Source organism: Cyanistes caeruleus, chromosome 1 (genome assembly GCF_971803275.1).
Source record: "Cyanistes caeruleus chromosome 1, bCyaCae1.hap1.1, whole genome shotgun sequence".
NCBI lineage: Eukaryota > Metazoa > Chordata > Aves > Passeriformes > Paridae > Cyanistes > Cyanistes caeruleus.
In genome coordinates, this window is record NC_141701.1 from 115610208 (window position 1) to 115636234 (window position 26027).

General features: G+C 35.1%; 1 long non-coding RNA gene across 2 annotated transcripts in view; it reads right to left on the reverse strand.

Moving 5' to 3' along the window:
- The window catches only part of LOC111923470 (uncharacterized), a 282819-nt gene that overhangs the window by 57900 nt on the left and 198892 nt on the right, over positions 1 to 26027 (reverse strand). The window contains exons 3-5 of one of the 2 annotated variants that reach the window (XR_015276730.1): positions 15404 to 15488; positions 9718 to 9757; positions 7817 to 7921 (exon numbers count right to left, since the gene is read on the reverse strand). This is a non-coding gene — a long non-coding RNA (uncharacterized LOC111923470). The remainder of the gene's footprint in view (positions 1 to 7816; positions 7922 to 9717; positions 9758 to 15403; positions 15489 to 26027) is intronic. The other variant, XR_015276731.1, reaches the window with a different exon arrangement.

The following is a 26027-nucleotide window of genomic DNA, read 5'->3' on the forward strand; positions in this document are numbered from 1 at the left end:
TAAGAGGATTTAACATTTACAATTTAATGTACATTTACATTTACAAATTTACAAATCTAACATTTATAAGTTATATGATATTTACTTTCCCACATTTCTTTAGTCTGTTTTATGTTTGACTCATAGTATATGTCACGTTTCTCAGTCTGCTATTTCTTCCTCTTTTTTAAATCCCCAAACCAAAATAGGCATCTTTCTTTTCTCCAGAGACTATCAGGTGATCAGAGAACTTCAGACCCCAGAAAGTGCCTACATTTACAATAAACAAATTTTCAGCATTTTGTATTTCAAAAGAGAAAGAAGTAAAATAATGAGTAGACATGACCTCTTCAACAATCAAAATTACACTGGATTTAAGAAAACAAAATGCAGTCGCTTTGTGAACAGTTTTGTTCCAAACTGGTTTTATGCTGTTTTTGGAGTATGGTCTTAAAATGAAATTTGTAAGTTAAAGAAAAAAAAAAAATAGATTTTTCCACTTAACTCTAAAAATAAGAAAAGGAAAGTATTAATTAGTGAGTAAATTGTCCTTCACTTGTTCAAGAAAGTTATCCTTTACAAGCAGCCTAACCTAAGGATAGAAATACAAATCCTTCTTGGTTGGAGTAAAGGGGTAAAATCCTTGCCTTAAAGTTGTTGAGGGTTTACATATATTTTCACTGTAAGCTAGAATCTATCCTTCCTGTGCTGATGGGTAGCATTTGTACATGAAACCTATTTAGTTTTGTTAAGGCTGATGCTGAAAGTAACTGGTCACAGCTGGGTGCATGACAGTATGTATGACAATCCATAAGTCAGCCTGCCTGTCTCTCTCTGGAACTTGTCTCCTACTTTTAATTTTTGCACATTCTCAAAATGTCTACCCTTAGCAATTTTAACTGTCAAAATTAATGAGTTAAAAATGCCATGAAGACTATGCGTAGGTACTGGTCCTTTTGGGTAAGCATTAATCTTTGTAATTATTTATTAAGTAATTGCTGTGCAGAGAGCTGTTAATCTGAAAAGCAATTCTCAAAGGAAAAAATTGTTAAGGAAGGCTGGTATTTAAAAAGACACGTTAATCATATAAACATGTGTCGCAGCACAGGAAAAGATTGAGAAACACAATAGGTGTTCATCTTGTTTCAGCTGCAAATTCTTCACTGACCTCTGCACAAGATGGGAGAAACAGTAGAAATCAGATCACATTGTTGGGAGGATTTTCAAGGAATACTTCAAGCTGGTAGAGACAAAATCAAAAAGGCCAAATTCAGAAATAGAGGCAGTTAGCAAGCCACACCAGGAGTAACAAGGACTGCTTTAGAAGAGCAATAACAGTATAAGGTAAGAAGTCTGAAGAAGGTGTTGGCCTACTCCCTCTGTGAAACAAACTAATTGCAGGTGATACTGAAAACAACGAAATGTCACAGTCTTTTTTGAGACAATCTTCCCTAAAAAGGTCAGTTTATGACTAGAGGATTAGTGCAGCTGGTAGTAGAGGAATATTAGCAAGATCTTCAATAGAACAGGGAAGACAAATTTAGAGATTATTGGGATAGTTAGGGGTTTGTCAAATCTCTGAGTGCAACCCCTTCCCACCCGGAAAAAGGTGCTGCTCCTGGATGCCCCCCAGCCAGACCTGCTCCCCATTGTAGAATCAATATGGAATATGAGAAATGCTGGAGGAAGAATGAACTTCAAACAAACAAACAAACAAATCTTATCCAACAAACATACACAGAATCCAAATGCAGTTTCAAACAAAGGAAATATTTTCCTTTAGCATGGAAAGCAGAGTAGCATGAGAATTTCAGGTTAGTCACGTTTCAATTCTTTTCCCAGAAAAAACTTGAAGCAAAGAGTGAGTACTCTTGGCAAACTTGGAAAATAACAAATAGATAAATAAGAACTAGGATGGATTTTTCATGAATAATTGTATCAAATAATAGAGTTTTCTTCATCAGATCTTGCTGATGGGAAACAAGTAGGAGATTTCCTGGGGCTTCTTGCCATCAAGAGGGCTTTGATACCATCTTCACAAACCAGGACAACAGCTTTACAGCCAGGACAGCAAAGCCTCTGAAATTTGTGCAACACAGGTTAGACAATTATATGCAAAAAGTGATCTATCAATTCTCTATGAAAATAAAAGAAATTTTCAGATATGGCTCTGCAGAATCAAACTGCGTCCACTTCTATCCAATATTTTCACTAATAAAGTGCATGATATAACAGAAAATGATCTTGTTAGATTTTTGAATTTCAGAACAACATCAGACCAGGACAATAAGCCTGTTGGAGGACAAGATTAGAATGCCAAAGGACAATTCTTGATGTACTCAAGAAATAGTCTGAAAATCAATCAGAAAGTGTGACATTAAAATCGGTTGCACAATAAAGGATATGGGAACAACCGGTTAGAGATAATTTTTGAAAACCATCTAGATTTAGAAGAGAGCACAAGCTGAATAAAGAAGGTATTGATCTTACAAAAAAATAAGTTTACCTGCAAAACCCCCAAACCTTAAGTTCTAATTTTTCTTTGGGAAGGCTTCTGTTAGAGAGACATGTAATTTTTGGGAATTCATTCCTAAAAAAGTTGTTCACTGGTTAGGAAAAGAGCCCCAGAGACCAATAAGAATGCTCTGATATAAAAATGCTGATACCTAGAAAAAATACTCTTTTAATTTATTTGAAAGATGTTAAGAATGAATAATAGAATGATGATTTTATTTTTTTTTTTAAGTGTATAAAGTGTATAAGGGAGAAGGCGACATCTATTTTCAACAACACTTAAGAACAGAACAAGAAATAATGGATTTAGAGTGCAACATAAAGCACAAATCCAGACAGTAGAAAACATGTATTTTCATACATTATATACATATTGATACCTACGGTCTTACATGTGTGTGTGTACACATCCAATATGCACAATAACATATTTTGTGTGTGTGCAGTTATATCATAAATGTATTGTATATATATATCAAGGCAGATATACATAAAAGTACAGTCAGCATTGTCCATAATAAAATTCAGGGCACTTAAATTGTCGTCAGTGATTATAAAGGTTACATAAAGAGCACTGTTTTTAACTTAGACAACTGTATTTTACATGTAAAATCCCACTCACCTTCCCCCATTTAGTAGTAAAATTATCTGCAAGCAGGGAAAACATGAACAGTTTATAATCCAAGTTGTCATTTTAACATTTTTTATTAATAGTAGAATAAACCTTTTTAGCATTCATTAATTGTTTTAAGACAGATGTGGTAGGTCTTTCCTTTTTAATAAGCAAATTCAATGGGAAATCACAGGTTTCTGTGCCACATGTGAATTAAGCAAACAAAACTTCAAAGATAAATTCACTCTGAGGCCTGCCAAAATTGCAAATGAAAGTAGTTCATTTGCTTCTTCAAAAGATGAATCTAATTTTTCAAGAAAATTATTTTTATCACATAGAAAGCACTTTAGTCTATTAATTATTGTTATAGAAAGCATGAAGTCTCTCTTTTTTCATGTTCAATACACGATACTCATGTTTAGTGAGACTAGTGCATTTGTTTTTGTAATCAGTGTCTACATGTCTGCCAAGCTCAGCTTTCCAATGCCTTCAAATTTTTTGAGCTTCCTTTTCTGACCATGCACATCCATGGTAATTGACTCACTGATTTACTTGCAACTGAAGAATTCAGACTTAACACATACACAAAAAACTTAACTTGCTTGTTTTGTTATAGAACTCCATTGTCCAAAAAAATCCTCAGTTCTTGAAGTCAAATGTACTAGACAAGGACACTGATATGTTATTTAAACATTTTAAACAAAAAAGGAAATGGTTAGCCTGGGAAACAAGGAGGAATGTGCATTCCTTTTGTGTAGCTTAGGAGAACTATCCATTGGTTCTGTGTGGTTTATGTGGAAATGTGTCCAAAATCAAACAAAAATCTGAAATTTACAGGTTTTTTGCCAAAAGAATTAATGAGTGATAAAACATTTATTTTCCACATTATTATTTTCTCAGACACAAAGATCAGAAACAGAAGTTTGGAAAAATGTTTGAAAATTTAATTTTAAGTCAGCTAAAGATCATTCATGTCACTGTGTTTCCTATGTAATTTAGTGTTACAGATTCAGCCATACCCTCTAACCACCACAAATAAACTCTCAAACTAGAAGGGAAAGCACATTTTTGCATGGAAGATGTAGTCAAGGAAAATCTTGTTGTAGAACGGAAAGAGGGCTGGATGCAACACAGGAGGGAATGTTTCTGTTGATTAACATTAAATTCAGACAAATCAAAAATAAATATAGTTTATTAAATAAATATTTAAAGTATTAAAATGTCTTTGAAGTCTACATATTTTTAGAAAAATTCCATACATAAATTTATACACAAGATTCCTGTGGAAAATTTTGATTTCACAGTAATTGAATTATATTTTGAAATATTGAATATATTGAAAAATATTGAATATATTGAAAAATATTCTAATTAACTGTTCATTAATTTTGAAGGAAAAATAGTGACAGCAGGATATGCCTAATTTTAACATAAAATTGTCATAACAATAAATTAAGATGACGAATGAACTCTGAAATCCAAAATCTATGGTTAAAGATAATTCAAATTCAACCCTGAGAACTGGTCAAAGTGAAGGCTATTTAAAATTATCAGATAATTGGATCTAAATTGGATAATTTACCAACAATGGAAAATAGTAAATCAGCTGTACTGAGCATCAGAGTCACTGATTGCAACAGAGTCGATCCTGATTCACTCTGCTGTGAATGAGAGGGAGAGGAAATACTTCTTTCCAATCAAACCTTGTTGCTGTAGGGGAATTGTGAAGAGAGTTACTCCTGTATTTTTTAATCAATGCATTGCTGAAGGATCTCCTGAGATTTAGTTGGAAATTGTCCAGTTATGCCAGCTACACCATAGCTGGTCACCTGTTTGGCAGTTACCAACATCTGCATGCCCAGCTAACTGATCAGTGGGGAGGTAAAGCTGACCCAGGAATTTTACAAATAAAAAGATGATCTGAGGCATGCTGACATTCTTCAATTTTAGTGACTTGTGATATGAAAAGCAGTCACATCTCTCTGTAAACTAGGCCACTGTTTTGAGTCAGCATTCTTCGGGCAACTTTTATATCTGCTTCTAGCTAGAAATAAAGTTTCAAACAGCAATTTTACAAGTGAAGTTTTTCAAGTGAACTGATAAGACCTATAGGTTTTCAGTGAAATAATCAGAATAGCTAGCATAAAAATGACACAGAAAATCTCTTCCTTTGAAGAAAATTGGTTGTGAGAGGAAAAATGCAGTAAAAATTATTAAATTTGGTTTATTAAAAGTAAAAGAGAACCCTGTTGACTTCATTTTCTGCTTTGAAATATGACTAGAATATCTTCACTGAACAAGCCATAAATTTACATCTTCACCATTTCTTAGTCAGTAAATTGTTATTTCTCTCAACAAACTATGAAGGGGAAAGAAAATAGATCTTTTGTATTTACTTTTCACAGTGAGTCATCAGAAAAAATTCAATTTTGAAAATATGAACTGGACAAAAATCAGGAGGAAAAATACAAAGGTTTCTTTAAGGGAGAAACAGCATTTGTGCGTGTGTGTGTGTCTGTGTGTATGTGTCTGTGTGTGTGTGTGTGTGTGTGTCTGTGTGTGTGTGTGTGAGTGTGTGGACACTGCTATCTGTGTCTGTTTGGTAGATGTAAAAGGGAAACTTCAGAAATTTAAAGATAGACAAACTGTGAAAAGATATGTCTGCCATTTGTGCATGGAGACCTGTGCAACTCCTTGTGGAAAACCAATTGAAATGCACAAATGTGGAGTATGCTTTGGCCCCAGAGCAATTCCAACCTTATATATTTACTGCACAAAATGGCTATTAATTTCCATCCCTGAAGCTGAACCCTTCTGTGTTAAAACCAAACAACTGTGATAAGGTTATGCAGTAATGTCATTACATCGTGATGAAGATTGGAAAGTGGAAAATAAATTTACCAGTAGAACTGAGAGCGTTAGAGGCAGAATATAAGTTGGAATTTGACTAGGACATGAGGACCTAAATGGTATTAATTCAATAACTATACTAAACAGTTAAAATGTACTTCTCATTTAAAGACTTCCATTTCTAGAAAAGCCAAGGTTTCAAAAGCTGGATAGGGAATTTATTTCTTACTTTACCGGAAAGAAAAGGTCCATATGCTGAATCAGCAAAGTAGTCCTGAAAGTAAATCCTGTGAAACAGCTGTGTCACCAGGCTGAACTGGCCTCAAGACAGTTTGCCTTTTCAATTGAGTAGAAGGGTTTCATTCCACAGCAGGATTTATTCCTCCCTCTTATTTTCTTTTTGGATCCTTTATTTTGTCACTACAGGGTCATTCAGTTCCTCATGTAAGTAAGGAGGATGTGGGTCAGAAGCCAGTATTCTTAACTTTTATTATGAAGGAAACAGCTCCAGCTTTTTGAAAATGGACCCTTCCAACTTTTGAAAACTTCAGTACAGTGGGAGATAAACAGAAATTATTAAATTGATCCTGTCTACTGTGAAACTTCTTTTTATACAAGAATTATGCTGTGTTGACCATATTACCCCTAAAATATTTTAAATCTAGTAAGGCAAAGGCATCTTGTGATAATGGTCAGGAAAGCTGAAAGAACTACACTAAAATGGTGTGAGACACGGAAAGATGAAATCTAGCAAAATAAATCAATATATACTTATGAGCTTTCAACAATTAGTCAATTAGTTGTAAATAAAACATTTTTATTTCAGCTCTTCTCCAGACATTGGAGACTGAAATTTTCTCACCTTTTATAGAATCATAGAGTCACGGTACAGATGAGATTGACAAAGAGTTCTGCGTACTGTCTAGTCCAAGAATTCCTCCATGGAGGGTAAGTCTTCCTAGCTCCAGAATTCCCTTGGTGGCAGGGGCCTGGGATTTCTGAGGGCCAGTCATAGTGGCAAAGTTTTAAGCAAAGAAGACATTAAGGACCTCAGTCTTTCCCCTGTACTATGTGACCAGGGCCCCAAAGCCATTCAGCAGCAGCCACACTTTCCCTCTTTTTCTCCATCTGCTGTTGATGTAAAAGCCCCTCTGGTAGCCCAACATGTTCCTCACCACACTCAGCTGGACTCTGGGTTTGCTGAACCTGCTACTGAGAGAGCATGAAAGCCATTTTCATTGTCAGCTGGTTTCAGGATCTGATCTTGTGACATCAACTAAATTGATATCAACCAACTTTGAGGTCCAGCCAGGTACAGACAACCTTGAACTTTGTTATACAAACACGGTACTGAATAGAGGCTGTTAAGGATAAAAAGTGAAAAGAGAATTTGTGGAAAGTACCAAAAACCCAAAAATCCTACTCAGGCTGCTGTTACCAGAGGAATAGGAGGGTTACATGTCCTTGATGGAGCCTGGCCCTGGTCTCCTATGATAATGATGGTCCATCCAGTTCCTCCATCTGTCCTAGGGATGGAGCTGTCACCACTGAGACTACTCAGTCTTGACATAGTCAAGCAAAGTTAGTTTGCTGTTTCTGACAGTCTATTACTATGGGTAACTCTAATTTACAGGCAGTCAATGCTAGCTAAGTACAGGGTCAAGCAACTAACTACAGAGATGAAATACATGTATGTGTGGATTTAAATGTTTATTACACAGAAACCAGAAATTTGGATATCGTCAGTGTCTTTTGATACCTTCAAACAATCTGAGCATGCTCCTGTTGTCTGTATCAATGGCAAATTTAACACAGAGCAAAGGACTGAAAGGGAGAAGAAAAAAACTTGGCTCACATTACCTTTTAAGTGAGCCTTTTGCCCACATGGATGGGGAAGGTCTCTTTCCAGCAGAAGGGAACACTGCTACTCTTGCATAAGGCACCAGTTCATCATCCCAATCTTTCCTGTAAAGGAAAATCAGTAAATATGCACTTAATTATGTTCTGATCCATTTCATGTCTGGATTGGCATATGGGTATAATATATATTACATATATAACCCATGGGACAATGCCGTATTTGAGACTGAATTTATTTTGAAGGTTTTCACATTACAAACAAAACCCAATGATACTAAGGTTCTTTTCACTTACATAAAACTGTAAAGTGCATGCTTTCAGGGGGAAAAAGTTCAATCACACCTCAAATGAGCTAATTTAATTTCTGGCTTTATTTCCCTAGCTGGTAGTTTTCTGCAGAAATTCAGTTCTTGATTAATATGCATCATTAGTCATTTAAATAAAAGTGGACCCCATAAATTCAAAGAACAAATAATGCCACTTGACTGCTAATTCAGCAAGGTAATTAGAAGACTTCAGACATTCCAGTTGACAGACTATGATTAATAAAAATGAATAAACCTTGCTTGTAGGGTTATTCAATAATAAATTCTACTACATTCTTCCTCCTTTGGTCTTGTGTATGTGTGTATATATAAATATGTATATATACTTTAATTCAGACAAATGTAATCTTAGCATAAGACTTGAGTCTTACAATTAGGGTTTGAAGAAGGTGAAACATTTAAAAAACAACAAGACAATGTCAGTGCACCCCTGTCTCTACTAGTTATCAATGAACACTTTTGTACTGCATATTTCACTCTGAGATACCTTATTCAAAAAGTGTTCCTATAAGTTCTGTTCAGTCCTTATGCAGATATTCTACTGGGCAGTGTCACCAAACAGCACAATACAAAAGGAAAAGTACAGAAAAACAGAAATTTTGAGACAGCTGAACAGATTTATTTCATGTCACATGTCCTAATCTGAAGTGGCACATTTGCTGTAGGAGCATATTTCTCCATGTTCAAGTCAATCATATCTAATTTCATCCTTGGGTCATAGTTGTGATAGATACTGTGCATCACAAGAGCTCAATTATGATGTAAGTCCTAAATTCAGAGGGCTAAATCAATTAATTGATTGTACATCCTTAAGTATATACAGATGACTCAAAGGTGAATATCAACAGCTGAAAACAATAAGGCAAGTTAGGACAAAATTTCCAGACTTAACAAAGGTTATTACTTTCAGATTGTTCCTTGAATGAGATGTCTTTAAATTAAATGGAGTGGTCATCAAGCTCAATCCATTGTAATTAGAAGGTACCAAAAGTCCCTGACCTTATACAAAAACAATACCTATTTGTGGAACAGCTTTTAATAATATATTAAGAACCAAAGTTAATGCAGAGGTCACTAATAGCTAGGTCTGTACCTTCATACACTTTTGTCTATCTCTCTCTCATCTGATTGTTTCTATGTTCTCATTTGCAGCTCTAGTAACTGGGACAAAAATCTGGAGAGTAGTAAAAGTAGAGTAAAATGCCACAAAATGGTGTGTTCACTTGTTAGACCATATCTCAGCATTGTTTGCTGACAGATGGGTTGTGTTCTTAGGCAAGATCAAAAATAGCTAGCACAATAAAGTCTGGCTTTTAAAAACTTTTTTATACTAGATTAGCGATATTCAAGTAATTTTATTTTCTTTTTCAAAAATGTGCCTTGTATACAATGATACGTTTCACTAAGATTCTTTTCTTTTTTGTCAGTAAGGAAAACTTGCCGTGCCAAAACAGATACTGCAAGAGACAGAATGAGGTTTTTTTACAAATGATGCTTAAACTTAAGATTTTAGTCTCTAATTAGAAGTTACCAGAGACTGGGAAGAGGGAGGGGGAGCTCATTAACTGTCTTTACCTGTTTCTTTGTGAGGAAGATGGAACTGACAATCTTTTGCCTGGGATCAAAGAAACATACACTTAGGAAGAAAGGTAGAGTGCTTTATTCTCTAGCTAATAGATGTTAGTATGAAACATAGTAGCAAGACTACTGGTCTTGGAGATGTGTGAGGTTTGTTGCTGCTAAAAGGCAATTTACTAGTCAATCCCTTCTGCAGGAGTACTGACCAGTGGTTCTGAGCAAGACTGTCAACTTCCAAAACCTTGAAATTTGTTCACCTGCTATGAACCAGGAAACTGTGACAAATCTACAATCCAAATTAAGATTGCCTCATATACTGTGAGGCAGGGAGGGAACTTGGTCTCAGATTATTCAATACCATGTAATTACAGCTATTATTGGTCTACTCACAGGATGAAAAACTGCTCAAGTTCAGCTCCAGTGCTGTAGAGGGACCTTAGCACAATATTAGCACTGGAAAAAAATAATAGATTTCTTGTAGCTCCAAAGACTGGACTAAAGACAATTGTACACTTTGCCTGTGGGCACAAACTGCTGAAAATTCAACTTCTCTTGTTCTGTCAGCAAAAAACACACTTTGTTTTTCTCTTCTGCAAAGTGCTATATGCTCCAGGCTATCGAACACAGTTTTTCTTACACTGTTCTAAAAATGGTATTCTTTGGAAGATTGGAACATCAAACTAGAGAGCAAGATAAGTTTGGATTGAAGAGATATGGGCCAGGAAAAGAACAAAAACACCCTTAAAACTAAAGGAAGTGAGTGAAATGAACACAGGCAATAGTGGCCATTCCTGAAATCCTTACCCTACCTTTATTTTCTCTGAAAATAAAAATTTCTGCCAGGATGAATATTGAAAAAGACTTCAGGATTGGCCTCAAGTTGAGAAAGTGAACTTACACATGTATGTGACTGAATGCTTCCTTATAAAAAAAGGCCAGAAGTGAGTCTCTTCAATAAATGCCGTAATTTTGAAAAGGTCTAAGCAGCCAAGTGTTCCCTTTGAGATGTGTGTTTCAGTGATGTGCCAGAACAGCTGCAGTGAAACTCACACTCACATTGTCTAATAGTTTCATCATCAAGGATTCATGAAACTGACAACAAATGAAATCAAATAACTTCAAACAAAATCCATTACTTACATGAAATGTTTGAAATTCAGCAGAGAAAAAAACTGGAAAAATTTCTTCAATCCTGTGAAATTTCACCCATTTTTTTCCAAGATGTAATGGGCTGAACATTGCCTTTTCCATCCCTTACTGCTTGACAGAAACACAAGGAAGTTTCTTGTGCATGGCCTTTCGTATGGAATTTCTCAAAGTTGCAATATCTACCCTGAAATTTCAATAAAGCTTCTGTTTTACAGGTCTTGGTAAGATTCACAGTTTAGATCCAAAAATTTGGTGGAAAAATGAACAGCAATCAATACAATTAATGTGCATTTCACTGAATTTGGCCTCTCAGAGAAAACAAGAAATGTCTTTTTGCCAACAAATTCCTACTGAAATACATGTGCAGATATATCAGAAAAGGCAAATTGTGGGAACACTCTCCATTTTCTTGGAAAAGCCAATAGAGAGACCATATTAAATGCCTGGTGCTTCAGATTCAAAAAAGTACTGGTAAGGCCACAAATCTGGTTGTGATTTTTTTTTTTTTCAACAGATCATCTGCTTTTATGAAACTGATTACCTTTCCCTGTAATCTTTGCATTTTTTATTCTTTGTTTTGTACTTTTAAGAGTATATGACTTCCACTAGCCATCACTAATACTAGGACTTTCCCCAGTACTTGTCAGTCTTTTGGATACTCCTAATTTAGCTAAATGGATTCAGCATTACAGTAGGTCAGGCCTCAACAACTGGACAATTGTTTACTTATTAAAACTCTGAAAGGATGAAGAAATGACCTACAGAAGTTCAAACTTCTTTTCAGAAAGACGCTTGAGGGTAATTCAAATAAAATACTCTCCCAGAGTACTTTTCCTAGATGATCAATGTAGGGGTTTAGTGGTTTGGAATTATGGGTGGCATGTTTTATTTTGTGTAGTCTGTTAGTCCATTTTTTTACTGCTGAAAACTTGTTCAGGTGTATTTGATCTGAAGTAATAAGTACCTTTATTCCAGGTCTTAATTAAATTAAATGTTAGTACATGCAGGAGTGGCGTGTAATTGACTGCAACAGGATCTTCAGCCAGAATTATCACGTCATCCTGACTGAGTCACCTCTCCTGAAAAGTCCATGGTTTGTTATTTAGTTATAGATTTTCTTTTCTTATAAGGACATCTCTAGTAGGGTGAAGACAGATTTGATTGCACTGTTATCAATTCTGCATCACTCCTACAAAAAAAAGGAATTGGAGCAGAATGATCCTTTGCAGCTATCTACCAAATTATTTTTTTCCATCAATTTTTTTTTTTTATTTGATCCTTAGGTTTGAAGATCTGATTCAAGATATTTTGTAAAAAAAACCAAAAATGAAAACATTTTCTCAGAAAGCATTTTTTTCTCTTGTACTGCTTTTCCTCACACTAGCCTTCCTGACAAAGATTTCATCTCTCTCCCTCTCTAGGTCCTTCATCTCTCTGAAGGCTGCTTTTTAATTAAAGAGTTCGTTTGGTTTGGATCATTTATTATTATTTGTTTAAATGTTATTGTTTGCACTTTGAATTGATTTCCCCTGTACAATCTGATCATTTTCTGTGGCACTGAGTGAATTTCTTCTGCTTCTGCCTCAGGACATGGTTGCAAACTTAGTGTTGCATTTGATAAAGATTCTCATGATAAAAAAAAAATTACAACAAAGGAATAATTAATTTTTCCTAATGCTCAATGACATCAAGATCAGATAATGCCTCCCTTTTCCCCATTTCCAATTCCCATTTGCTTGGAAAAGATGTTTCTATTTATTTGGACTGATATGAAAAGCACATTGTCATACAGACAACTGCAACACTCAACAGAACAAATGTGCCTTTGTCACAAGCATTTCTTTGTACCTACCCTTCTAGTCACTAACAACAGGCTTAAACTAAGTGGTACTATTTTAGTCCCAGTGCAATTTTCTTGTTCCTGCAAGAAATACCTTTTACTGTTCAGTTTAAAGTAAATTGACATTTCCAGCCATTCTCTGTTGTAAATTCCTTTCCTTTCATGTTTTTTTACGGATTTTTTTCATTGAGTTTTCGAAGCAAGAAATTTCTTTGTGTCCTTTGTATTACACCCAGTGTTGCTGATGCTATTGTTTCAGTTCTATAGAACAGTAAAAAAAAGACAGAAATATTCCATTCTCAGCTGAAAGAGGACGAGCAGTAATGTCTAGGAACAGAAATACTTGAGAATCAGTAGAGAACTTGGCTGTACTCAGACCAAAATAGTGACAATAATTTCTTATACCTCTAATGATTGTGCATGACTCTTATTTCTGCTGTGTTCTTTTGAACCTTGGTGTGCATTGAAGCCCCCTCCTTGTGAGCTTTTAGCACATCATGATGGGCTGTGGTTTATTGAGAACTTCCTCAGCTCATGAAATGATTTTTGGATCAAAATCTGCTCCCTTCTGCCAAAAGCCTTCCATTTTGATATCAAATAGGACAAAATTTCCCTTTCCATCTTCTACATAGTCATTGCTGTTCCATTACCTAATGGATATTATCAAAAGAGCTGTAGAGCTGCTTGTTACACACAATATCACAGAAATATATATTTTCAGAGAGAAAAGAAATAGCAAGCGAGTCACTTCTTGGCTACACTATATTATGGTGTTGTGCACAACAGTGTATTTCCTGTTGCTTTATCTAGTTTTAGGCATCAAGCATTGCTATTTCCCTGGGGAGAGCATTCCACAGTCTATTACATTTCATTGAGCAAGCTTTTGCCTTCTGTGAAGTTCAAATGTTCAAACTGGATCATCCCAGATAACTCCCTGAACCAAGTAAGTTTTAAAGTCAATGAATTCCAGATCCCTTAGGGGATTTTTAAATGTGGGGTTTGAAGGTTAGGAGGGTTTTTGGTTTTTTGTTTGTTTGTTTGTTTGTTTGTTGGGCTACTTGTTTGTTTTAAGACAATGGAAGAAAGAAAATATTACATTAATTTTTAAGCTTACATATGCAAATTGCTTTGAATAGTCACTGAATTACCATGTCAAAATTCAGATATGGAAGAAGTAAATGTTACAAATTTTATTTAATAATTTACTTTTACTTAGTGGTTTAGTTAGAGATCAGTTTTTTTTTTTTGCTTTCTGAAATGTTGTTTAAATATTTTCTCTTATGGAACACTGGATTTTGTCTAAAGCTACTTTTGCTTACTTAATGTGAACAAGCAACATAATTTAGATATCTTCTCAATTTGGAATATTTAATCACTTGTATATATTCATTAAGTCTTCTGAATCTTCATCACAGTGATTGTTTAGGTTGTCCTAAGTATTAAGTTTGTGCACTGAAATCAGACAGTTTTGCCACCAGATCTCTTGGAGCAGTACACATGTGCCTGTTCCACATAGCACAGTGCTTGACAGTGAGTCTTCACAGACCTTCCTCAGTTCCTTTGTGCCACTTGGGGCTGCAATTCACTTTTTCTTCCTGCCACCTTGTTTTACAACTCCTTTGGTAGTCCCTTCTAAGCAATTTATATTCCTTTTATTCTAAAACTGAATAACTTTCATATCTTGGCTCTGAAAAGCCTCTGTTTATTGCTGAAAACTTTACATGACCTTGATGTTTGCTGTCTGACATATCATGGTAAATAACACACTACATGAGGCACGTACATGATGCAGTATCTACAGACCATTTCAAAGGAGCACATGAAGGTCTGGAAAGGATTGAGCAAGGAATGATTTCCTCAAAGAGCCTATAGGTCTCTCTTAACCTGGCTTCTTGGAAGAGGAGAGACAAGATTTTAAAATATCTGGTTATCCAAAAGTTTCTTTTTCTCTTTTTAGTCAAAAAGATCTTTAGAATTGTAAGAAGGGGCAGTGACAATTGCCTTCAGCTTGATCTTCCCCTTGGGACTTTCTCTCATGTACAAACCACCCAGATTGTTCTGTGTTTGTGTTGCAAGCTAGGCATGAGTTTTGCAGTATTTAGGTACCTTCTGTGGACATTCCAAGAAAACTTTACATGTAATGGAACATAACAGATGCTACTTTCATCAAAGTATTTCTAAAATTGGATGCAGTAGATGTTTATTTTAAGGCAGGTTAACAAATGCACAGTTCAGACTAAAAGCTATTATCAGCAGGAAATTAAATAATCAACATTTGAATTCCACTTGTATATTATTTTTGAATGTTATATCTATACCTGTATGTGAAGATAAAGTCAAATAATTCTCTTCCTCTTCTGCTTATTACAGCACTACATATCAGCAAAGTGTAATGCTGCCTTATTTCTCCAGAGAGCATAAAGACAATTGACAAATGACTCCTTTGGCAGCTTTGCCCATGCTAAAAGAATGCAGAAGAAGCAAGTTTCTTCAGCAACTCCTGCTTCCACCACAGCCTCTGGGAGAAAGCCCTGCTGGGTGGTGGGTCAGGGGCAGCCCTGATTGGGTGGACTGGACCATCTAGTGCTGTTTCCTCTTGTATACAAAATATTTCCAGGACTAAGCTGTGCTTTTCAGACACAGATAATTGCCTGAACCTTAGCTAATAGCCAGCAGCAGCTGAAATCACACTACTATCTGGAAATTACATGTGTTAAGTGTGTGAAGTCCAGGAGACTTTTGACCTTCTGTACCAGTGTGTTCTGCAGTAGTTGTAAGGCTGAGGAATACAAACCATAAAAAGGTAACACTTTTCTGATGCCCTGAAGTAACAATGAAAAGAAAGTGAAACCATTTAAAAAGTCATTAATGAAGTGATGCAGTAATTAAATTCTAATTAACTAAAGAGACAGTGGTTTCTTACATTTGTGTGCAGGTGTGTAACTTTTGCTGTCACTCCTAGTTATAAATGGTTCAGTAATGCCACCTCCATATCAATCCACGTTTTAGAAAATCTTTTTACTGGTAAAAATTTGGGGGGCTCCTGGGGGAAAACAGCAATTAGTGTCTGAGACAGTGTCACTAAAACGGTTCAGAAGCAATCTGATAATACAGAGCTAATTTTAGCATGTAATGATATTAAAAAATGTTGCCCATTAAATCGTGCTCATACTTTCCAGCTGATACAGCGGGATGTGCTATAGTGATACAACTGGGTTTCTGGGTGGTGAGAGAGTTAGTCCTGTGTGAGCTTCTGCACCTGGCATGGGGAGTGAGACCTCCACACTTTGGGATTGTTTGGGATTGCAGTAGAGATGCCCATTTTCTAGATGTGATTATTTGCATCACAAGGAAACTGGTGAAATTTACAACAGTCCTTTTGAATTGCAAAAGATGAGAGTGAGAGATTGTTTTTAGGCTGGAATGCCTCACAAGAAACTCCCTAGGACACAACTTCTGAAGAGGAAGACAAGGAAAAGAAGCAAACAAGATGACCTTTTATTCCTTCCAGAGTTTGTCAATTTACTAAGACTTATTCTTTGCACAGTTATAAAGATAACGTGATTAACATGAAGAACTGACATTCTGACTTCTTATAAAAACTGTGCAACAAATGAGGGATTCCCTGGTTTGCCTAAACTGATGAAAACTGAGATTGGCCAAGCTCTGATCAAAATATACCATATCAAAATTTACATCTCCAAAAGGGTTTACTGCAAAAAGAATGAAAAGTAATGGTTTAATATTAGTTTATTTTCAAAACCCCTCAGATATCACCTCGTGCTTAATCTTTTCTTTAATTACACACTATGCATTTCAGGTTTAGGGCAAGTTATTGAAAATCAATAAGGTTATAAATGTAGAATTGGTAATTACTGCATGACTTGTGCAATATCTTATTTGCATAATTCATTTACTGGCAACTTGCATTTTAATTAACCTAGAATGAGTGCTTCAGTGAAATTGTAATATACTGTAATAAATTGAAAAAGTTGTCAAATCTTGCACTTAGTCATGCAACTGTGAATTTCATTGTCTATTCAGAAAGATTAAGAATTGTGCAATTAAGAAGATGAATTTAATTCATAATTCTCAATGTATTATATAAAACTTTGTTTTTTCCTGGTAAATTGTATTTAAAACACAGTAATGATTAGAAACACTGACAAATTAATAATTTTTGCTGACCATATTTTTCTCGACAGTAGTTGAGATAAAGATGTCATAACATAGAATTACAAGGAAAAAATTGACAAAGAGGTAGTCACTTTAAGACCTCCCCAGATGCTCCAAGCTGGCAATGAAAATACAAACACAGATATCACAGTACAGGTAGAGGTAACAGAATCTTGTCTTTCTACTGGTTAAACTTTGAATATGAAATGTTTTCTTCTTTTTATTAGGTAAGCAAAAAGGTTAATGACAGCCTAGGAAGATATCTTTGGTAAACTCAATATGAAGATTTTCTAAAACTCTGGAATGATATGGAGTTATTGAAGAAAAGTGCACTTAGTGCTTAAAACAAGCAAAAAACTTCAGTTTGACTTTCACTGACCTGCTTATGCTACAGCAGTTTATATATAAAATCAAAAATTCAAAATTCCCTTTCTCAGCTATTTCCTGCTGACAGTCATCTATATATTAATGAATTTTCCCCAAAACTTTAATTTGGTACTAATGTCCATATTCTTGGAAGGAATTTCATAATAGTTTTCCCCCAAAATGTACATAATAATGTTGTTACAAACACATTTTAAGTGTTCATCTGGAAAACAAAAAAGTCTGTGTAATGTTATTGCATTATTCTTACCTGTGCTCTGACATAATTTCTTCTTTCTGAAAATCCATAGAAACACAATGGCTTTTAAAATGGCAGCCATGGTAGAAGTGTGTCATCTCACTTATAACACTCCAGAGCTTGTGAGTATATTGACATAAATACATAGATAATTTAAAGAAAGTAGTAGCTTTGTAACCCATAAGATAGGAGGTTTTGGTCACTGGCACAAAAAGGACAGAAAAATACCATCTTATGTTATTGCCAGGGGGTGGGGAAAGGGACTCTTCTTTCTGAGAAGAAAGTTTTCTTTTTCTTCTTTTTCCAATCAGTGAAAAGGTGGCTGTGATTGGGTCAGTCAGGCTCTGCAATAAGCATTTTTGCATGTGAATAATTCTCTCTATTTTATCATCTATCATTTCATGATATCATTCATCATTTTTTATCAATATTGTTGTTGTGTTCATTTTCTTATCTCATTGCTATTTCCAGATAACTGTTCTCATCTCAAGCTGTAATTTTCACCCTTTTGTGCCTTCAGTTCTCAACTCCATTGGCAGAAGAGGGAGGGGAAGTAGGGGGAACAAGTAAGCAGTATCTGGTTTGGGAGAGTCTTGTGGGGGTAGGAGAAAGGGGCACTACATGTGGGATTGTCACACCTAAACCATGAACCCATCCATTTCAACCTGTTTCCGGTGTGGTGGATGAGATTTAGACAGAAGATATAATTTAGATTTTTCAAGGCACTTTTATGTCAGTATATATGCCACAATATGTAATGCAATTTGTCTGCTGCTCTCTTTCTGCAGCATGCTGTCTGGCACCACAGCCCCTCTAGACAGAAGGTGCTGACAAATTAAAGAAGAAAGCAACAAGCATTGGGTCTTCTGTTTATATTGCTTTTCTCAGAAAAAGAGAAGAGCCAATTCAACAGAAATTTGGTTGCCACTGTGCAAACATAGCTCTTGACCTGAGGGGTAAACTGGAATTTCACAGCTTTAGCATCTTAAATACAGCACAATCTTTAAAAAGAAAAATTTTCCAGAACATATCTTCTCATGTTTTCTGCTCAGGTGTATGTCAATGGCATTGTTTTATAGGCAGACATGGTGCATGTCATTTTAACCTAGCAAATCTGAGGTAGAACTTTTCAGAAAGCTAAAAACGGTAAGCATTTCGTTATTGGTTTTCCTTCCTATCATCAAGAAAATGTTGCTTGAAGCATCAGAGCTAAGACAGTTTTTAATGTCAAGCTGGCTTACTACAGGTCTGTATATTTGACTGGCTCAGATTGTGCTGAGGGTGAGGGAGAATATTAAGTTTTTATGCAGTAAGCATCATAAAGTTCTATTTCCTTCTACCGTACCAGATTTTAACAAAATGCTATAGTGCATGAAAGTGTCATTAACCTTCTGTCTCCAGACTTAAATCCTTATGCTGTGAATGGAAATGCTAACTAAATTTATTTTCCCAATGAGATACAGTGACTATAATGCACTTGATATATTTACTGACTTCAATATTTGCCTTGATTATCTGAGGTGAAAAATAAGAATAATAGAGACAAATAAAAACATTGTTAGGTACTATTTTTGCTTTGGAAATGAGCACCTCATTTCTGTTCCAAGATTCAGGCTTCTGCAATGAAGTGTTCAGTATCTGAACAAGTTAATTGAAAACTGCCTTCAATATCTCTGTGATTGCTGCTGCAAGTGGAAGGGTGGCAAAAAAAAAAATAATGAGAAAAGGGGCTAATGTGCATTAAAACTGGGGCTCAGGCACATCACCACAATTAGAATCAATCAACAATTTAGACCGTCCATGCTGAGGCACAATAACTGTGCATGAACTGCTCCCAGATTCCTAAATGTTAAAAACCATATGGTTTAAATTCCTGCCTAGTGACAAGATTAAGCTGTGGCATTACTTATATGTGTATACAAAGCCCTCCGGGTTAATGAACAAAAGATTATAGCTCAAGGTATCATAATGTGACTGCACCGGAGCCTCCCATGTTGCACTTTCACATACTGCTAAAAAGAGCTTAAATGTTTAGCCCGGTTTTTTCAGCAATAGCTACAAAAGAACACTGTGCCATATAAGCACATAATCTGTTTTTGTAATGTGCCTTGTGACATCTCATGTAATGGAGATAGTAAATTCTCAGTACCAGTTCAGCCCCTTGCACCTCTGAGAATCATAAATGAGTATATATTCTCTTGAGAAGACCATCCATTTCTCTCAATTCTGCAGAAATCCTTCAGCTGACAATGTCTTCTGAGGACACAGGCTGGATACAGATCATTGTAGTGGTGAAGGGGATGTCTACAGTGCAATCTCTAACAGCGTAGTTTCTCTTAACATATGATTTCATATTTGTATTTTAATTTGAGTGAAACTAGATTTCTCATTTCTTCTGAAGTTTTCTACAGCCAGGATCACTTCTTTTGTCTGTATAACATCTCTTTAACTTCTGCCTACTTATTTCTTAAAGGTTCAATATTTTTATTATATTTCTGCTCCTTGCTTTCCTGTTACTTTACACTGTTCAGTCTGTAAAATGGAATTTCAGAAAAAGATGAACTCATTGTTCTTCTATTTTAAAACAGCACTCTCTGTAGAATTACTTTAATATCTATCAATATACAGCTATTACCTTTTGGCTACACTCAGTGAATATAGTGGAATTGTGCTGTATTGAAGCAATGGAAATTTCTGTCTTTACTGACCATGCTTTTAGTAAAAGAAACGTAAATATATGAACATAAAGTATTTTACAGTTTTAGCAGATATATATAGATTTACATAGGAAATCTAAAAAATTATTGAGAATAAAAAATATTCACAATATTCAGATGTCTTCTGTACCAGAAAAAAAACGTCCAGATAAATGTGATGAAAATAAACATTGAAATAAGAGTTTTCTCTACTGTGTAGTAGTATTTGGAATCCACAATGTAGACAACTCTTCTAGCAGAACCTTTCAAAATTAGGTAAATTTTGGCTCAATAGTGTCACCAGCACTGGTTATTACAGCTGTAATAAACAGATCCATTTGAACCGATAGCTCAAGAAACATTTTCAAATGGAAAGTTTTTGTGCTTTTCAGATACATGCCTAAGTGCACATATTGCATAAGCAAAAAGTGAAACCAAAAAACTAAATCTTCTGAATCATCACCTTTGGAGTGAAATCAATTTCTTTAACCTGTGAAAGCACAATTAATGACCACATGAAAGCATCTAAGCACATGTTTGCAAAATCTAGTAAAGAGTTCACATAAAAAATGTTTATTTTCTGAGTGACACTCTTCTTCCCCTTGGTATCTTGAATAGTAAAGGTAGTGCTCAGGCACAATTACAAATTTACAGTCGGAATTAAAACCAGAAAAGGTTCATAATAGAGTAAATTAATGAGTCTTTTTTCAGGGGTAAAACTGTTTGTCAACAGTGAGAGATAGACCACACCTGGATTTCAGCGTTTTTTTGTGCTACTACACCTCAGCCATAAAACTTCCCAAGGAGCTGAGCAAGTCAGAAATTTGTATGTGATTTGTTTGGAGATTAGAAAGGAAATCAAAAAAAAGAACCCAAAAATGCCAGAAACATAAAGAACTCTTAACTACACAGTTATCAATGTTTCAAATCTATATAAAATCTCTAAAAAGTTAAGGAATTGGTCTGTACATTAGAAATCAGGGTTTTGCTCACAGCCATGTCGTGCACATCTGTCAAAAAGTAGTTTGGAACAGCAACATTTGAGATACAGTTTGGCACAAAATTAGCTAACTTATTGGATGAGTTATTAATTTTTATTAGAAAGAGATTGCTTGTTTAAATGGTTGCTGTCCAGCTTCAATTGCTTCTGAAAATGAGCATATAACATCTTCTTGGAAAATGGAAAAACATTATATTTTGGTTTGCAGGTACAGCATTTAAGAATCTGGATCATTGTCTATGTTTGCTTCTTTCATGAACTTTTATTTATATGAAGAAAAATTAACAGCAATATTCATTGCTATTTAGCTGACTTTTCTGTTTTCAGAGCTTCAGCTCTTTCAACAATGTTAGTGGTATGTAATTGTCTGAATATAATAATAAAGTTAAGCCTTTATTAAAATTAATAAACGTCAAGATCTCGAAATGGGAGGAGTCTTGGACAAATTTGATGCTGCAGCTGTATGGCTGATCTGTGTGCTTTCTCCTTCCCTCCCTGCCTTATCATGGTCACTGTTAAGGTATCCAGTGTATTATTTCCAATTCTGGAGAGAGGCCAGAACTTGGCTTGGCCTAGAGTACACTTCAGAGAAGTTTCTGCATTTCTAAAAATTATTCCACCATTGCATCAGCTACTGAAAAGTCCACAGTAAAACACAAAAATCTCTGAATATTCCAGAAATTAATGTCAAAAGAAGAAGGCCTCTGATTAGTACACATGCTGTATTTGATGCTTTTGTTTTAATTACAACAATTTAGGGAATGAACTTGAATAAGGAAGCATTTAGTAAGATTTATTATCTCCAAAGAGTAGTACCTTATAGGCAAGGTGATTTTTTTTTGTTTTGTTTTTAACTAATAACCTTGCAGATATCTTTCATTAACTTCTGTTACTTTGAATCATGCCCAGGATAAACAGCAAGAAATTAAATCAGGCTAAACCTCATATATAGTAAATTCTTCAGCCATAATCCTTGATACACATGAATCCATTGCATTCTGTAATTTTAAAATGCAATATTTTAGGATATTTCCTTAGGAATAAAACATTAGGCTTATGAGCAACTGAACATCACCAGAGGAATTAACTTAGTTAATCTACAGCTGCTTCTTTGTAAAACATCAACTGCTGTAAATAAAAAGTAAATAATAAGGGCTTTCTGCTTCAGATATCTATGCAATGTGTGAGAACGGAATATTTACAGAGTTTTAAGATGTGTTAAACAAAAAGTCATTGGAAGAAATTTGTTTAATTTTGTAGAGTATCTTTACCTAGTATCTTTACCTAATATCTTTACCTAGATCCTTTAGCACATAAATGCTGTAACAAGTTGAGAGGCAGTTCCTTACAAATAAGGGAAATTTTCTTTATTTTCTAATAATTTTTACAAACTCACAGCACTACAACTTCTTCCATTATCTGAAAATCATAATGGTGGGTAGGTTTGATGGACACCGCATTCAACACAGTTATTTAAAAGGGCACATTGACCAAATTTGGGCCTCCTATGGATGTTTGGAAGGAAAATATGCAGACCAGTCATCATATAACGCCTATGTACTTTTGTACTAAAGCTTCCTGAAGAGCTTGGTCAGTGAGTTTCTGCTAGTGAAGGATCTGGACTTTACAATATGTGCAAGCTCAAGGTGTTAGCCACAGCCTTCCTCACCCAGAGGAAAGGACTTATTATCTCTGGTGCTTTTACAGAGCAGGAGAGCAACTGGAAGTCTGAATAAAAAAACTCTTGTCCCACAACAATTTTTCAAGAAGTTAAATTTTAATGATACCACATAAATGTCCCTCCTAAATATGTGTTCTATATCAACCAGTCTATTAAAAAATATCCCTATGCTCAGTTTCGTCCTTGTTACAATGTAGAGATATGCTTTACCCATAAAACATAGAGCTCTTCTAATACAGTAACATTGTAAAGCATCAGCTGACAAAAATAAAAAATGATCTTGCAAAGTTCTCAAGTTTAGGGTTAAAAACATGTTGTAGCATAAATTAAACATGTCAAAGTACTGTGGCTTGTTGTTTCTTAGCATGATATTAATGGCTTTTGTTTGAGAGTTACCAGGAGAACAGAGAACTGAGTTCTCTGAGCAACCATTATGAGTAATGCCTCATTTTCTGAGGCAAGGGTCAAGGTATAGAACTGAGTTTCTTTGGAAAGTTAAAATCCCATTTTAAGGCAGGATATCATTATGTCTGTGAAGAATAGACATAATGATAAAGCAACCAAAAGGATAATGAGTGGAGGCATCATCTCTCCTTGCCTCAGCTAGAAGAGCACTGACAGAATGTGCAAAACAAGAAAAGTTGCATTTTTAATACCCAGAAAATGTAATGTCAGCCAGGTCACAACTCTGCCTTTAATTAGATGAAATGCCTTTAATTGAAAGCCACCTGCACATAGGTTAGCATACATATGCAGCCTGCTCAGTTCCCAGCAGGTAATCTCTTCTGTGAGAAGTACATTTCAGTTAGAAAGCAAAGTCCCTACAATGCACCTATTGTGAAGTGTAGCTAATGTGTCATTCATGTACAATCATAAACAGCTTTAAAAGCACATTGATTTTGTTTATTTTCATTTGAACATACAGTTATTTCTTGAAATAACTGGGAAACAGCAATCAAGAGAAAGCAGTTGATTAGCAATTTAAAGTAAAGCAAAATGGAAACATTTTTCATATACTTTCAAGATTTATCCTAAGTGCCTCCTGTTAAAACAGTATTGCTTACAGTAGCAGGCTGCAGTGATTCACTGCCATATTAATATGCATTGCTGAGTACAAGCAAAATCTATATTCAGTTACATAAGATTTCAGTGTTTTACTGTTGATGGCCTTTTCTTTGAACATAAGCTTTTTGTTGCACATGACATCATAGCCCATTAAAACATGAAACTTCTTGGACTAATATCAAAGACACATCCCCAAGGTCAATGAAATTATTCAAACATGAAGTCACAAAGAAGGCAGGGGAATAAAGCACTCAAGAGCTTGAGGTATTTTGAGGACTTGGGCCATAGCATCTTCTCTGACTGACTAATTACTTTCCAGATTGCAGATTCTCATTTGTGACATTAAAAATTTTAATTTCAAACAATTCCCATGTATATGGTGTGTGTGTATATTTATACATGTTTATACCCATATGAGAGTAGGCAAAAAGAAAATACATAAAAATGTAGTCATTTACAAAGCTCTGTCATAAGAAAGTTCTGGGTGGCCACTACAAAGCTTGATTCCTATTTGTTGAAGAAACAGTAATTTTTGAAAATGATAATTTTTTACATCTAGGAATTCTATATTTTTTATAAAGGCCCTCATAAGTAGGAAGATATTTCAAAACATATTTATTGTGCATTTTTTTTTTATTTTTGAAATTAGTGGTTATTTTTTAGGTCTAGTCAAACTATCTTCAGATGTGTGCCAATCAACTCTCTTGAGCACTTTAAAATCTGGACTCTTTTTCCAAAATCTGGTGTGTACTGCAAAAAAGTGACACTGAGGATGATTTAGGAAGCCCCATTTTCAAATCATAACAGATAATTGCACTCCGAGGATAGTGTGATATTTTCCATTTCATGAATGATATATGAAACTAAGGGTTTCCTATGTTTCTTGATTAAATAGTTTTCAGAGTAAATTGAAAATGTCTCAGCACACTGTCAGATAAATATCTTTTCACTATCCATAGTTTATGTTGATAAATGCCTTTAAAACTATTCCTTGGAAAGCACTTCATTTCTATACTAATTATAGCCATCTTTCTCTTTTGGAAAGGATTACCATAGTTGGTCAAAGGATCCTCACATACAGATGTTATATCAGATAGAAGCCAGGTCCTTCTTCAGCTCATAAATATTTGTAATTCATAGAACCTATAAACTGTTCCACTGTGCCTTCATGCCTGGAGCTGGCAAGATAGTTAAAGCTTCACTGTGTAGGACTGTATGATCCTAATGTGCTTTCTATCATCTGAGATGATAATGTAGAATTATCTGTCCAGAATTATGGTAGATGATCAAGAAATTAGTGCCAGAAGCATTAAGCATCAGAGATAAATATTATACTGGTGTATACTGCCAGCCGTATCAAAGAAGAAGAAAAAAACAAACAGCCCCAAACCACCCTCCTCAATCAAACAATCCCCTCAAAACCATCAATGAAATTATATATATGTACTTATTCAGTGTATTTATGCAGGAATTATTTACAATATAAGTGAAAAGCATCAAATCGTGTCAAATAAAAAAGCTCACACTCCTCAGGGTTGTTATGTGAGGTTAAAACACACATCTCCCTTTCTGAAATTAAATAAATACTGAAACAAACAAGGATGGAATTTACTAGAACTAATCAACATGTTTAGAGTCAGGCCTGTGACAGATCTTGGCATTCCCAGTTTTCTGAGAAGGCATATAAATAGCTGGTCATATTCTCTCTGATCAAAATGAAGTCATGACAAAGATGATAGTGTCTGGCACTGAGATGTGATCCTGAGTGACCAACTGTAAAACTGTCTGTTCCTCTGTCAGATTTTGTGTACTGTAGACTATGAAGGAACTAGAAGAAGGTCATCTTGTCAGATAGCTAGCATTAAGGTTTTATGCTACAAAAGTGAGATATTGCACCAGAAAAGTTTAAAATTGAAAGTGACAAAAATATGATTCCACTGAAGTTGTTTATGTGCTTATAGCAGCAAAGAGGTATCAAAACCTACTCACCCTTCCTCTGTGTTAGAGGAGCGATCATAATTTTTGCTGACACATGCTGTTATTGGGATACCTTCTTGTATTGACGTAAAGGTCATTTT